Source organism: Pituophis catenifer, unplaced genomic scaffold, assembly GCF_029215685.1.
Source record: "Pituophis catenifer annectens isolate HBS135680 unplaced genomic scaffold, rPitCat1.0.hap2 SCAF_3, whole genome shotgun sequence".
NCBI classification, from domain to species: domain Eukaryota; kingdom Metazoa; phylum Chordata; class Lepidosauria; order Squamata; family Colubridae; genus Pituophis; species Pituophis catenifer.
In genome coordinates, this window is record NW_027256883.1 from 113,168,376 (window position 1) to 113,184,662 (window position 16,287).

The window sequence follows — 16,287 nt, forward strand, 5'->3', positions numbered from 1 at the left end:
TCTAGTGGTAAACCGTCTGTCCCCGGGGTTTTATTATTTTTTTGCCTCTTCAGTGCCTCTTTTAGCTCCCCCATCGTAATCTCCTTATCTAATAATTCTCTTTCTTCCTCTGTTAGTATTTGCAATCCCTCCCCTTTTAAATAATATTCAATTTCCTCCTCTGTTACTATATCCTTTTCATACAGTTTTTGATAATATTGGACTATTATGTCCTTTTTTCCCTCTAGGGCCCATTGAATCCTTCCCTCATCATCTCGTAATTTCTGAATTGTTCTTTTTTCTCTTTCCTTCCTCAGCCTATACGCCAGCCATCTCCCTGGTTTGTTTGCGTTTTCAAAGTAATTTTGTCTTATATATTTCAATGCTGTTACATATTTCCCCTGCTCTAATATGTTTAGGTTATGTTTTGCTGTTAACCAATTTAACCTTATTTTTTCATCCCCTGGGTTTCTTTGCAATTTACATTCCCAATTTTGAATTTCTTCTAATAATTTGTTATATTCTTTCTCTCTCTCTTTTCTCTGTTTTACATTATATGATATCGTGAGGCCTCTTACATATGCTTTGGTTGTATCCCATAGGTTTTGTAGGGAAGTGTGTTGCTTTGTGTTTTCCTTATAAAACCATTCTAGCTCCTTTTCTATGTAATTCTTATATTCTTTTTCTTGCAGTATCTGTGTGTTCATAGTCCATCTATTCTTCTTTCTCTGCTGACCTCTCCACTTCATCATTATCGGGTTGTGGTCAGCCCAATTATTTGGTAAAATATCTACTTCTTCTATCTCCATTATTAACATCTTAGTTACCCAAATCATATCCAACCTTGACCATGATTTATGCGGATTCGAATAATATGTATAATTTCTTGCTTCGGGGTTAAGACATCTCCAGCTATCTACCATATCTAACTCTTCCACCATATCCATAAAGGTTTTAGGTAATACATTTTTTTTATTTTTGTTTTGCTGACCACATTCATAATCTTTTCTTACCTCTAAAATAGCATTAAAATCCCCAATCAGACAGACATTCTCCATTTTTTGTTCTATAATTTTCTCATGCACTTTTTTGTAGAATTCTAATTGTTGACTATTTGGGGCGTATATTACTACCAATAATATCTTTTTGAGCTCAAGATTTAGCTCTACCATGACTATCCTACCTTCTGTATCCACATACCTCATATTACTGTCTATTCCTTCCTTAATATATACCACCACTCCTCTTTTTTTTTCCTCTGCCAATGAAACGTATTCTTTACCTAATTTTTTATATTGTATATATTTGATATCCTGTTTTCTTATATGTACCTCCTGGAGGCACACAATGTCTGATTTTTGTTTCAAAATTTTTTTGTAAATTTGGTGTCGTTTGGATGGTGAATTGAGTCCATTAACATTTACAGATAGTATTTTTAAAGTCCGTTCCATTTTTTTTTATTAACTTTCCTGTTGTTTCTTCTTTATTTCTTCCTGTTCCTTTTTTTTGCCTCTTGTCTGCACTCCTTCCTCTTCCTGGGTCTCTCCTTCATCTGCTTTCCCTCCTTGTTGTGGTGTTCTTTCCCGATCTCTCTTCTGTTTTCCTTTGATATATTGTCCTTCCTCTTCTTTATTACCATTTGTTACTTCAGCACCCATCATTTGGTCATATAATTCTTTTGCTTTGCTGTGCGAATCCACCTTGATTTTCTTTGTATTTTGTTTTATTCCTAATAGAAATGGCTTCCAACAGCTATTGTGGAATTTCAGCTTAGTCTTGATGGTGGTTTGGTAGCTTAAATATATTAATAAGCATGAATATACAGACTGCCTTTCCATCATGAATAGGCATGAAAAACTAATGTTCCTGATACTTGAAATAATGTTTAACTGGTAATAGTAAAAAATGAATGTGGGGCTTTCTGAAGGCAAAGCATATGTATTTCCATTAAATCTATATATGTGCCCCTTCTTGCAATTGTTGCAGCAGCTACAGATAGGAATTTTATATACACAGTTATATTACTTTAATGCAGAATGCTTGCTGTAATGTAATGTTTGAATATAGCTTTTTTAAAAGTTGCTTTTCTTTTTGAATTATCTTCAATCAAAATATATTCTTATGCCTGAAAATTCGATGTCGTCAGGAGAAAAATGGATTCCTATTATAGAATATTAGAATTTGAAACTGTATTGAGCTAAATTTTCACAATTTTGTGGGGGGAAATTGGTTTTTGTAGTAATACACATCTCTCTGTAGTACATAGAATGTGCAATTAATATTTCGTTCACAACAAAAGGAAGATGTAGCTCTGTGCGAGATAGCTACTGAATGTAGTAATGAAAAATTCAATCCTAAAAATGTTTTTATTTATTGCATGGTATTTTAGAATACATATAGGACATTGGTATATATTCCTGGGTTCCAATAGTAGAATTGAATCTTTGTCAATTTTTCACAATCCTTTAAGAAACTATTTTGAAAACACGAAAATTCTATGACTTTCGGAATATCTTAAGAGCTTGGGACTTCTAGTCACAATTTTTTTTGAGGATCTCAGTCTATAATAGAAGAAAAATAATGTCGTGGTAAAAGTAATCTCTCTAGTTTTTAAGTTTATGGAAGAACAGCAGTTACTCTGCTTATTAAAAGAAATGTATTGCCAATATTTCAATTTAGAGTGAGAATAGAATGTAAGATACATATATAAATGCTAAATAATGCATAATTAAGTAGGATATTATATTACCGTGTTTCCCCGAAAATAAGAACTTGTCTTATATTTTTTTGAACCCTGAAATAAATGCTTGGCCTTATTGCCATGCATTCAAAAGTCCGATTGGGCTTATTATCAGGGGATGTCTTATTTTGGGGGAAACAGGAGAGTTTGGAAAGAACATATAAAAAATTAGCATAGCTTTGAAAAAACATTAAATGGTGAAGATGAGTTGGATAATGATGCCTCCAATACGATTTTGGCTAATAGAGATTCTGGGGAGTACCATAATTGATCTTTGGATAATGAAGACAAGGCTATTGAATGGTTTGCATGTGAATAGGAGCATGCTCTGTCAAAGAATTAATTTCTTTTGATATTAGTTTTGGTCTTATCTTTGTAAATTCTTAACTATCTTTCGCTAATAGTGGCTTCTATGCTCTAAAAGCCTTTTCAGTTTTTTTTTTTTCTTAATTTTTGCTACTTTTCTGGTTAGGCATTTAATAATATGCTGTGTGCTACAAAGCAATACATGAAAATGGAAGCAAAATGACAGCCTATAAACTCTTAAGTTTAATAAAGATTTGAGCCATTTTTAAACTAAGCAATCTTATGAGCTAAAGCTCTGCTTTTGTTTGATTTTTGGATTTTGTTCGTTTAGTTTATAATAGTTGAACACGGGCTGAAGGTTGACTCAGCCTTCCATCCTTCCAAGATCGGTAAAATGAGGAGCCAGATTGTTGGGGGCAATAGGCTGACTCTGTAAACCGCTTAGAGAGGGCTGTAAAAGCACTGTGAAGCGGTATATAAGTCTAAGTGCTATTGCTATTGGTATAAATACAGTAAATACAATAAATACAACACAACTTGAAACCTTGGAGTAATTAATTAAAATAGTGTAATAAGCTTTTTAAAATGCACTATTAAATGAATAATTGGAATTGCCCTTAAATGTAATTCTTTAAACAACTGGAGAATTATCTATAGCATTATACCATAATAAGGTAAAGTTGCTAGTATAAAAAACAGGGACAAGGAATAAAGAATTTTAAGTGATGCTTATTTTCTGTTGCAGTTTGAAAGATTCTACTTGTTGATGGATGATGCTGTTTGACACTTGAGATTCATTTAAAACTCTGCTAGACCTTTTCCTGCTCTTGCTTTCTGTCTGTCTCTTGTTATCGGCTTAAAACTCTTCCTCCTTATTTTGTAGACACTGCTCTCCTGTTCACTACTTCTTCTCTGTCTTTACGTCTCACCACTGGGCTTCTCTCAGTGTCTGTTTTCCCAACCTCCATCCCAAATTCCAGCTGTATATCTACAACCAATTGGTCAGGTAACTTCCTACCTTTTTCAGTGGTAGATTCTTTGATTGAGCATGCCCTGTTCAATTTTAAATGATTAGGAGTTCTTTTAGAACTCCTTCTTTCCCTGTATAAAGTCAGGCATTTCTGACACTAGATAGCTGACAATCTCTAACTAGTTAAATAGAGCAACAAAGATGATAATGGGTTTGGAGGCTAAATCATACAATGAACAGTTAAGAGAACTAGGTATGTTTAACTTAATGAAAAGGCCCAGGGAAGACATGAGAGCATCTTTTATCTCTTTTAAATTGTTTTTTTTTAATTTAACAAAATCACCCTGGTCCCCTGGAACCTGCAGGCCTGGTAATATAGTGAGGGACTTGTAAAATGTTGAAAAGGATAAAGCTAATGTCATTTTCCATGGCGATGCTGCGCAATTCCTCATTGGGGATCTCCCTCACTTCTTGCTAGGGACTGAGAGTGTGCTGTGCCTTTAAATCTTTTTTTTTTTTAAATTTGATTTATATGCCGCCCTTCTCCGGAGACTCAGGGTGGCTTACAATGCGTTTAGCAAAATCTTCTGGCCACTCCTCCCTGGCTCCTCAGCACGGCAGTTTGGCAGTTTATTTCTCTCAGTCTTAGGCTTACCACCTTGGGGACACCTGGTTACCTGCCTTAAATTACCTTCATGGCTGACCAGGAGTTTTCTTCAGACCCTGAACAGGTTCCCATTGCTCCCAGGCCAAAAAAAACCTCAAAAAAGAGGCCTGCGGCCCAGACTTCGACGTCTTCAACTAATGGCCATCCTTCCAGTGTCACGTCTATTACTGACAGGGAGGAACAGCGGAGACACAACGCTCTGGAGAAACAATTTTCCAGAGCTCAAAAACAAGCCCAGCTCAGAGGAGAGGTGGTTCAGGAGACTTTCCCTTCTCAGCCAGATCAAGTGAGCTCAGAGGTGACCCATCTGCCATCACAAGATGCGCCTTCTGCGTTACCTCAGGCACCCATACTACCTGATAGGCCGGGGCCTTCAGCGACTTTTACTCCTATGGCTGCTGGCCTCAGGCCTCAGGAGGGCTTAGGTTGGCCTCCACAGTTGGACTTTCAAGCACTATTTACAGATGCCCTGGCCAAGGTAATTACATCTGGCCTTCAACAAGGGGGACAGACCCAGTTTGGGTGTCATACGTGTCACCTTCCAACTCCTTCCATGCCAGCTTGTTTGCATCCTCCTTCCATGCCTCCTCCACCCCCTCCTCCTATGTCTGCTCCTGTGACCCAGATTTCCTTAGAGGCTCCCAGTGAGGTTTCCTACTCAGCTGAAGGAGACCTGGTTGAGCCGGAATTTTCCGATGACGAAGACGTGGCTCCGGAGAGGCCAGCTTTTGCCACCTTGTTCAGACCTGCTGTCTTTAAGACTTTGCTCAGGAAGGCTAAGGCAGCTACAAACATGGGTACCATCGTCAATCCTAACCTTCAAGGGTCCTCTGATACGCATCCTCATGGCAAACTGTTCGCAGTGCCCGCTCCTGACCATGACTATATCCCCTGCCCTGATCTGTTTAAAGAGGTCATTAAAAGACAGTGGGACTCGCCGGGGGTTTTGTCTGCTCCCAGTGGGCATGATAAAAAACTGTATTGCGCTGACCCGGCTCTGGAGGCCCTTCTTGATCTTCCATCAGTAGACCCCCCTGTTGTAAGTCTATCTTCCTCGGCTGTCTTGTCCTCAGACGCTGTGGAAGTGTTGAAATCGGATGAACGTAAAATGGAAGTTTCCTTCTGAAAAACGCACCAGGCCGCGGCGTGGGCTGTGAAAGCTGCAACCTCCGCCTCCTTTTTTAACAGAGCCACCTTGATATGGCTTCGACAGTTGCAGGAGCGGTTACCCCCTGAGGATACCAGAATTGCTCAAGATTTCAACAAATTGGTGGCCGCTACGGAGTACTCTGCGGACGCAACCTTGGATGCAGCCAGATTTGCAGCCAGAGCCATGGCTTCATCCATCACTTCACGTAGACTACTGTGGCTTAAACCCTGGAAGGCTGACTCCAAATCAAAATGGAGATTAGCCTCTGCTCCTTACCAAGGGTCATCTTTATTTGGGGCAGCGTTAGATCCAATTTTAGTAGAGGGGAAAGATAAACGGAAAGTGTTGCCTGTATCTTACACTAGGCAAGAGCGCAGGTTCACACCTTATAGCCAACGGCAGCCCTTTCGGGCTGAGGCTGGGCCCAGGGGGTCCTATTATAGTCGGCCGTATTCCCAGGGGTCTGACCGTTTTGCAGGAAGGCAGGGCAATAGTGACAGAGGGAGGTTCCAATCCTCCTCCAGACGGCCCTTTAGGGGCGCTGGCGCTGGCTCCCGTTCTAACAGACGGGGAAAATGACTCCCACAGGGAGTCCCGCATTGGGGGGCGTCTCCTTCACTTTCTGCCCCAATGGGAGACCTCCACACCCGATCCCTGGGTTCATCGTACGATGGGGGTAGGATTGACTCTGGAATTTTGGACCCTTCCGAAACGTGTTTTTGTTCGTTCCCCTGTGCCCCGACGCAGAGACAAGCAGAACAATCTCAGAGCAGAAATTCAGCACCTCCTTCAGATTGGTGCAATAGAGAAAGTTCCTATTTCGCAACTGGGAAAGGGAGTCTATTCTATCCTGTTTTTGGTTCCAAAGGCCTCGAGGGGGTGGAGGGCCATCTTGAATCTCAAGTACCTCAACAGGTTCATCCGGTACAAGAGATTCAAGATGCAGTCCCTCCGGACCATCCTGGGTTGTATTCAGAAGGGGGACATCATGACTTCCATCGATTTACAGGAAGCTTACTTGCATGTTCCCATACACCCTCACCATCGCAAGTACCTCCGATTTGTATACAATGGCCAACATTATCAGTACCGAGCGATGCCCTTCGGGCTTTCATCTGCTCTGAGGGTGTTCACCAAACTGTTAGCTGCAGTAGCTGTCATCATTCGGTTGATTCCCATCCGCATCTTTATGCTATCTCGACGACATTTTGATGTCGGGTCATGGAACTCCATGGCTTCTCTTTAAACCGCAAGAAGAGCCACCTAACCCCGACCAGATCCATCGTCCATCTGGGAACCCGCATCGACTCGGAGGCGCTTCAGGTTTTTCTTACAGAGGAACGGCGGAGGAACATCACAGACTTGGTCCGGCATACCCTGTCTTTGAGGCGAGTGTCTCTAATAACTTTGTCTCGGTTGCTCGGCAAGTTTATTTCCTGTTTAGACATAGTTCCTTGGGCTCACCGTCACTCAAGGCCGCTCCAGTGGTTCCTCCTGCCTTTTCAGCGCCTGGGCCTGGGTTCTTCCAAGATTTTTTTGCAACATAATCTTATTTTGTAACATTTTTTGGACTGTAATGAATTCCTTATTTTCTCCCCTTCTTGTATTGTATCTTTTCAGATTCCACTTCTGTTGCCACAGAATATTCCCTAAAATTTGATGTGTCTATGATAGAAGATGAGATTAAAGAGCAATCATTCCGGTCTTTGTTGCCTTCTGAGAGCCACCGCCGGATCAATCTGAAGAAACGAAATCACAAAATTTAATTTTCTATTAATAAAGTGTTACAAAGAAAAATACCTAACTATGTACATTTGTGTAATTAAGCTTGTATATAAGTTAAACTCTGAAATGTACCATATCCCTCCCCCCTGACTCCTCCTTACCTTTCTGACTCCGCCTCCTGTATATATAAGCCGTTGTCCTGCCTGATGATCTCCTGTGGAAGAAAACATGTAAATAAAACAGTATTGAATTCTCATATTTCGCATACTGATTATTGGGCCTATAATTAAAAGAAGAATTATAAGCAACAAAACTGGTAGCAAGAGGATGGTTGAAGAAGGCCCGATCTATCAAAAAGATGCAAGAGACACCTATTCTAACTGAGGTAAAAAGAAGACCCATAACAAGATTATTAAATAAAAGAATGGCAGCTCAATTAACTCCCACAGAAAATACACTAAAAGACAGGCATTTACTTAACACAAATATCCTGTCAGAAGTAAAAAAACCACAGACTGAAAATAAAGACACTCAGTCATCAAAAAAATAGATGACGATAAAAAGAAAATAGTAGAATTAATAGAAACAGCTCTGAATAATCCTAACCTCTTTGCGAAACTCCGCAATGTCATAAAAGACTATGGAGCAGCAACAGATGAAAAGGAGACTGAATACTGTCAAGATATAGAAAATACAATGGGAGAGTCAAGCACTTTTCCCGCCTTTTTCATGGTGGCCATTTTTAAAAGAAACATCATTAAAAATGGCCGACCAATGAACAAGAAAGTCTCTAGATCTAAATCCCAAAGTGGGAAAAAAGGATTACGATCTAACCCACAACCCTAAACATGACAGTAATAAAGAACAAATAAAAAAACTATTCATCTAACTCGCCTTCCGAGCCAGAGATAAACGATGACGTACAGCTACTAACCGCAGCATTCAAAAAGAAAATTAAACTACTGGACCCACAACCGAAAAGCCCGGAAAAACACATCAAACCAATATTCTATACAAATAAAAATGCAAATGAACTAAGCTGCCGAGAAAAAGAAACCACATTCTATGAAAGTAAACGCAGACCATCCCCAGCAGAAACCCACCACCCAACGAACACCAGAACTTACCAAGAAAATGTAAAGAAAAGATCATACTTACCAGAAAGAAGAGAACAATCTATACAATCCATGTACCCAGATGACGATCCAGAATGGACCCTGCCTCCCGGCCGGACAGCAGAGCGAGATCGCCGAACCTTCCTGGAAGACTGCTGAGACCATCGAGACTGCAGGGATGCCCCGAGGATCCAGGCGACTTCCCAGATGAACGCCGAACACCTGGAGCCCACCGAGATGAAACCAAGAGGCCAGCAAGTCGACTGGGATCTCCAAGCAGGAGCCGCAAGCATGGGAACATTCTACAGCGACCGCGAGTCAGAAATAAGACCTGATCATGCGCAGTCTCCATCTACAAAAAAAAAGAGAGTACAGAGAGATAAGTCAGTATAGACATACACTTACTATACCAGTGCCATATTGTGAGTACAATAATGACTTAGACCATGGACAGCAACAGATTGTAAATAGTTTTCCACACCACTCAGGGGTTTTATCAGCAGAACATATAAAATTAAAATCTGATGGAACTAACTTGTTGGAATGGAGCCAACAGCTCCAGGTGATATACTTAAGAGAAAATATGTTGTTCCTAATTACCAATCCTCCCAACAGGCCTTGGACTATTGAAGTGGATTGTATACACCATAAGGCTTATTATATTTTAATTGCCACTATGTCACCTAGTATATATCCCAGTATTGAACATCATCTGACAGTTTACGAAATATTCCAAAAATTATTTAATTTATTTCATAGCAATAGCGTTGCATCAACAACTAGAATATCTAGGGAGTTTTACTCTGCTAAGTTAAAAGGTGGGACCACAATGGGTGAACATATCCTAAATCTAAACACAACTAGGGCTGACCTTATCCAAAGGGGAGAATACATTTCTGAAAGCAGCATGAAAAGCATAATAATTAATTCATTAGATTCCAGTTGGGATAACTATATAACTTTATTAGATAGTCTCAGTTTAGAACACATCAGCTTAGAAACTCTAACTAGCAAACTCATAACAGAAGATAGACTAAGGAGGGAGCGATCCTTGAGTCACAGAGAAAATGTAAACACAAAGAGAGTAGAATTCCAAAGTAGAAGTAGATATACACCAGAATGTCACACATGCAGTTCCAAATACCACTATAAAAGAGATTGCCCAAAAAATAATAGAGACAAGGACTACCCATATCACAGAGAAAGAACTGGTAAGAAAATTAATCTATCAGACAGAAAATCACCAGATTATAGATATAAATGTAGGGAATCCCCCAATCCTAAAGATAGAAGAAGATACAGAGATGATTCTAGAGAAAATAAATACAGTTCACTATTTGGATTAGGAAACAACGAAAATTCAAAAACAGAAGCTAATAATACATGGCTTATCGATTCCGGAGCTACAAATCACACCACTCATGAGAAAAAACACCTTAGCAACTTCACAGAAGAAAATTACTATATAGAAGTGGCCAACCAAAATAAAGTTCTAGTGAAAGGAATAGGCACCATTTTCATCAAAGGCTTAGGAAAAATAGAGGGAGTACTTTTTATACCCGAAATCCCACACAATATATTAGCTATACATAAACTAAGTAAGGAAAAGGGGATAGAAGTCACATTCAAAAGTGGAAAAGTGTATATAACCAAAGACAAAAGAAACATAGGCAAAACCATTAACAAAGGAGGATTAACATACTTTCTATCAGAAGATGATAAATTAACATATACAAACACAGAATTAGAAAACAAAGAAGATAAAACAGACACACATGAAAAATTTGAGAATAACATGAATGAAGGTCGTACAGGTGATAAAACTGAATAAGAAAGTGTCATGTGGTAAACCAATACACGATGAATGTGCCCATTTACTCCACAGGAAACTAGGGCATGCTAGTTTCCCAGTTATCCAGAAAATGTTAGAATGTTCTGATGATGCTAAAGTAAAGAGTTGCAAAAATTACTTAGAGTGTTCTGTATGCAAATCTTCTAAAAGTAAAAACAAACCTAGACCTAGAAAAGCCACTCGCACCACTCACTCAATATTTCAACTAATACATATGGACATAGTTGGCCCCATGAAACCATCAATCAAATACAGAAAAAAGGTATTTTTTAACTATAGTGGATGATTTCAGCAGATTTGGATTCGTATATACACTTAACCACAAAAGTGAAGTATTTAAGAAATTCAAAGAATTCCACAAGAGAATAGAAACACAACACAATATAAAAATCAAACAAATAATGACAGATAGGGGATCAGAATTTTTGTCAAAGGAATTCTCCAATTGGTTAAAATTACAAGGAATCATACATTTCAAATCCTGTCCTTTTTCAGCCTTTCAAAATGGTGTCGTAGAGAGGAAGAATGGTTTATTACAAACCATGGTTAGATGTGTGCTAGAGGATGCTGGTTTAGGACAAACATTCTGGGCTGAAGCTCTAACATATTCAAATTACACCTTAAACAGGTTATGGTCCAGTGTGATTGGTAAAACTCCATACGAGGTCATGTATAACAGAAAACCCAAAATTGGTCATCTGCATATTTTTGGAGTTACTGCAGATGTTTACGTCCCAAAACAATTAAGGCGTAAAGGTGAGAAAGTATCAAAAAGATTAAGATTTATGGGATATGAATCAGGAACCAAAGGATACCGATTCATAGACAAAAATAATAAATTCATCATTTCAAGATCAGCTGTATTTCATGAACATGCAAATTGGTCCAAAATTCACCTAAATGATTTATGCCCCATAGCAGAGAACACAACCAACACAAATAGAGAACACACGCCATATACAACAAAATCCAATGCACAAAAAATAGAAAAACCCAAACATCATGAAATAACAACTAAAGAATGGAAAAAGAATCATCCTATCATTCAAGTAGACAAACTAACAGAAAAAGAAGCAAAATACATGCACGATACTGAGTTACCCACCAATAGACCCATTAGACATAATAGAAACAAAATACCCAAAAGGTTTGAAGATTACATACTATCCATTAATGGCAACAAAATAACGCCTAACACATATGAAGAAATATTGGAATTACCACAAGAAGAGAGGTCAAAATGGGAACAAGCAATAAAGAAAGAAATGGATAGTTTAAGGGAATTGAATGTATACACTACCACAGAACCACCAGTAGATAAGACACCAATTGGAACAAAATGGATATTTAAAATTAAAGAGTTAGAAGACGGAAAATCCTTATACAAAGCCAGATTAGTTGCCTTAGGATACGCACAGAAATTCCCAGATGATTATGTAGATACTTACTCTCCCACTATTAGGTCAGAGAGTGTCAAGAGTGCACTGGTTATAGCATCAATTCTAAATCTAGATGTGTATCAATTTGACGTTCAAACAGCTTATCTACATGCAAACCTTGACAAGGAAATCTATGTGAAAGCTCCCCCGGGTAATGATACACAAAAAGGAGAAATATGGCTATTAAATAAAAGTTTATACGGATTAAAACAATCTGGAAAGCGTTGGTACGAATGTTTGGCAAAAACACTAAATGACATAGGTTTTTCAGCTACATCAACAGATCTGTGCTTCTTTATTAGAAAAACAAACGAATCTATAGAGTACGTGCTTATTTATGTAGACGACATTTTATATTTTGGCCAAGACAAATACAGATGTGACGAATTCGCAGAAAGACTAAGCAAACATTTTACATTGAAGACCTTAGGGAAAGTGAATAAATATCTAGGCGTTCAGATTGACAAAATAAGTGGAGGTTTCAAATTGTCCCAAAAAGAAAAAATATTAGAACTTTTACAAAGATGTAATATGATGAACTCTAAAATTTGCAAGACTCCAATGCAGACAGACTTTACAAAAAACATGAACAACGAAGGTGAACCATTTAAAGATAACACCCTATATAGATCTGTTATTGGTTCATTGTTATATATCTCCAATTGGACCAGACCGGACATCACATCTCTTATCAAGACACGTTGGCAACCCATGTTGGCAAAAATTGAATGAACATTGCTTTGGTTAAATATTGATCTGAAAACTAACCTCTCTCATCATGAATGGATGGGATACTATTATTCTGCAGTGAATCATTGACTGCTGTGGGAGCTTCCTCCTCAATGGTACTGCTTGGTTTTTCACGATGAGAAAGTTTCTTGGTTTCTTTGGAAGATGGACTTTCCTGCCGACTGCTGCTACTACTGCATTATAAAAAGGCATACAGGAGTCCTGAATTAATACTGATGTAATGCACAGAATGAATTTGCACAGCTTCATGTTGTGTGCCAGTTGCACCCATTCCTGGATCCAGGGGCTTTGCTCATAGTCCCCCATGTGCTAGTCACTTCCCCTTTGGGTTTCTGCAATGTATTCTATATGGGGCTATCCTTGAAAAGTATCTGGAAACTTCAACTGATGAAGAATGCAGCAGCATGGGCAGTTGTGTGCATGCCCCTAGAGTGGAACACGTTACATCTGTACTCCTCAAGCTGCATTGGTTGCCAGTTTGCTTCTGGCTCCAATTCTGGTTTTTACCTTTAAAGCCCTTCATGGCATGGGACCGGGTTATCTGAGGGGACACCTCTTCACAATTACATCTGCCCATCTCATAAGGTCGAGCAGAGAAGGCATGCTATGAGCCCAACTGCTACAGAATTATATTTGTTGGGTCCCAGGAAAAAGGTCCTCTCTGCTGTGGTATCCACCTTGTGGAATCTATTCCCTCTTGGAAATGACATTAGCTTTATCCTTTTCAACATTTTACAAGTCCCTCACTATATTACCAGGCCTGCAGGTTCCAGGGGACCAGGGTGATTTTGTTAAATTAAAAAAAAAACAATTTAAAAGAGATAAAAGAAGGCAGACTCTGTTCGCTGCTAAATTAAAGCCAAGACGTTCAAGCTAGATAGAAAGCAAGGCCCACAGAAGCAGCTAGAGGCTCACTGCCACCACAGCAGCCTCCCTAGACAAAACGCTTCCACTCTAGTGAAAAAAAACAACTATCTACAATACTAACTATATACACTATATACAAACAAGAAAAAATTTTAAGCAAATCTAAAGGCAAATTCTCACTGAGGTGAGAGAAACTACACTCACGTCCCTACACTAAGACTGAGAGAAATAAACTGCCAAACTGCCGTGCTGAGGAGCCAGGGAGGAGTGGCCAGAAGATTTAAAGGCACAGCACACTCTCAGTCCCTAGCAAGAAGTGAGGGAGATCCCCAATGAGGAATTGCGCAGCATCGCCATGGAAAATGACATTAGCTTTATCCTTTTCAACATTTTACAAGTCCCTCACTATATTACCAGGCCTGCAGGTTCCAGGGGACCAGGGTGATTTTGTTAAATTAAAAAAAAAACAATTTAAAAGAGATAAAAGATGCTCTCATGTCTTCCCTGGGCCTTTTCATTAAGTTAAACATACCTAGTTCTCTTAACTGTTCATTGTATGATTTAGCCTCCAAACCCATTATCATCTTTGTTGCTCTATTTAACTAGTTAGAGATTGTCAGCTATCTATTGTCAGAAATGCCTGACTTTATACAGGGAAAGAAGGAGTTCTAAAAGAACTCCTAATCATTTAAAATTGAACAGGGCATGCTCAATCAAAGAATCTACCACTGAAAAAGGTAGGAAGTTACCTGACCAATTGGTTGTAGATATACAGCTGGAATTTGGGATGGAGGTTGGGAAAACAGACACTGAGAGAAGCCCAGTGGTGAGACGTAAAGACAGAGAAGAAGTAGTGAACAGGAGAGCAGTGTCTACAAAATAAGGAGGAAGAGTTTTAAGCCGATAACAAGAGACAGACAGAAAGCAAGAGCAGGAAAAGGTCTAGCAGAGTTTTAAATGAATCTCAAGTGTCAAACAGCATCATCCATCAACAAGTAGAATCTTTCAAACTGCAACAGAAAATAAGCATCACTTAAAATTCTTTATTCCTTGTCCCTGTTTTTTATACTAGCAACTTTACCTTATTATGGTATAATGCTATAGATAATTCTCCAGTTGTTTAAAGAATTACATTTAAGGGCAATTCCAATTATTCATTTAATAGTGCATTTTAAAAAGCTTATTACACTATTTTAATTAATTACTCCAAGGTTTCAAGTTGTGTTGTATTTATTGTATTTACTGTATTTATACCAATAGCAATAGCACTTAGACTTATATACCGCTTCACAGTGCTTTTACAGCCCTCTCTAAGCGGTTTACAGAGTCAGCCTATTGCCCCCAACAATCTGGCTCCTCATTTTACCGATCTTGGAAGGATGGAAGGCTGAGTCAACCTTGAGCCCGTGTTCAACTATTATAAACTAAACGAACAAAATCCAAAAATCAAACAAAAGCAGAGCTTTAGCTCGTAAGGTTGCTTAGTTTAAAAATGGCTCAAATCTTTATTAAACTTGAAAGGCTTTTAGAGCACAGAAGCCACTAGTAGCGAAAGATAGTTAAGAATTTACAAAGATAAGACCAAAACTAATATCAAAAGAAATTAATTCTTTGACAGAGCATGCTCCTATTCACATGCAAACCATTCAATAGCCTTGTCTTCATTATCCAAAGATCAATTATGGTACTCCCCAGAATCTCTATTAGCCAAAATCGTATTGGAGGCATCATTATCCAACTCATCTTCACCATTTAATGTTTTTTCAAAGCTATGCTAATTTTTTATATGTTCTTTCCAAACTCTCCTGTTTCCCCCAAAATAAGACATCCCCTGATAATAAGCCCAATCGGACTTTTGAATGCATGGCAATAAGGCCAAGCATTTATTTCAGGGTTCAAAAAAATATAAGACAAGTTCTTATTTTCGGGGAAACACGGTAATATAATATCCTACTTAATTATGCATTATTTAGCATTTATATATGTATCTTACATTCTATTCTCACTCTAAATTGAAATATTGGCAATACATTTCTTTTAATAAGCAGAGTAACTGCTGTTCTTCCATAAACTTAAAAACTAGAGAGATTACTTTTACCACGACATTATTTTTCTTCTATTATAGACTGAGATCCTCAAAAAAAATTGTGACTAGAAGTCCCAAGCTCTTAAGATATTCCGAAAGTCATAGAATTTTCGTGTTTTCAAAATAGTTTCTTAAAGGATTGTGAAAAATTGACAAAGATTCAATTCTACTATTGGAACCCAGGAATATATACCAATGTCCTATATGTATTCTAAAATACCATGCAATAAATAAAAACATTTTTAGGATTGAATTTTTCATTACTACATTCAGTAGCTATCTCGCACAGAGCTACATCTTCCTTTTGTTGTGAACGAAATATTAATTGCACATTCTATGTACTACAGAGAGATGTGTATTACTACAAAAACCAATTTCCCCCCACAAAATTGTGAAAATTTAGCTCAATACAGTTTCAAATTCTAATATTCTATAATAGGAATCCATTTTTCTCCTGACGACATCGAATTTTCAGGCATAAGAATATATTTTGATTGAAGATAATTCAAAAAGAAAAGCAACTTTTAAAAAAGCTATATTCAAACATTACATTACAGCAAGCATTCTGCATTAAAGTAATATAACTGTGTATATAAAATTCCTATCTGTAGCTGCTGCAACAATTGCAAGAAGGGGCACAT

General features: G+C 38.2%; 1 pseudogene; it reads left to right on the top strand.

Annotated features, from left to right (window-relative positions):
- Positions 1-16,287, top strand: part of LOC139315028 (centrosome-associated protein 350-like) — a 101,265-nt pseudogene that overhangs the window by 5,734 nt on the left and 79,244 nt on the right.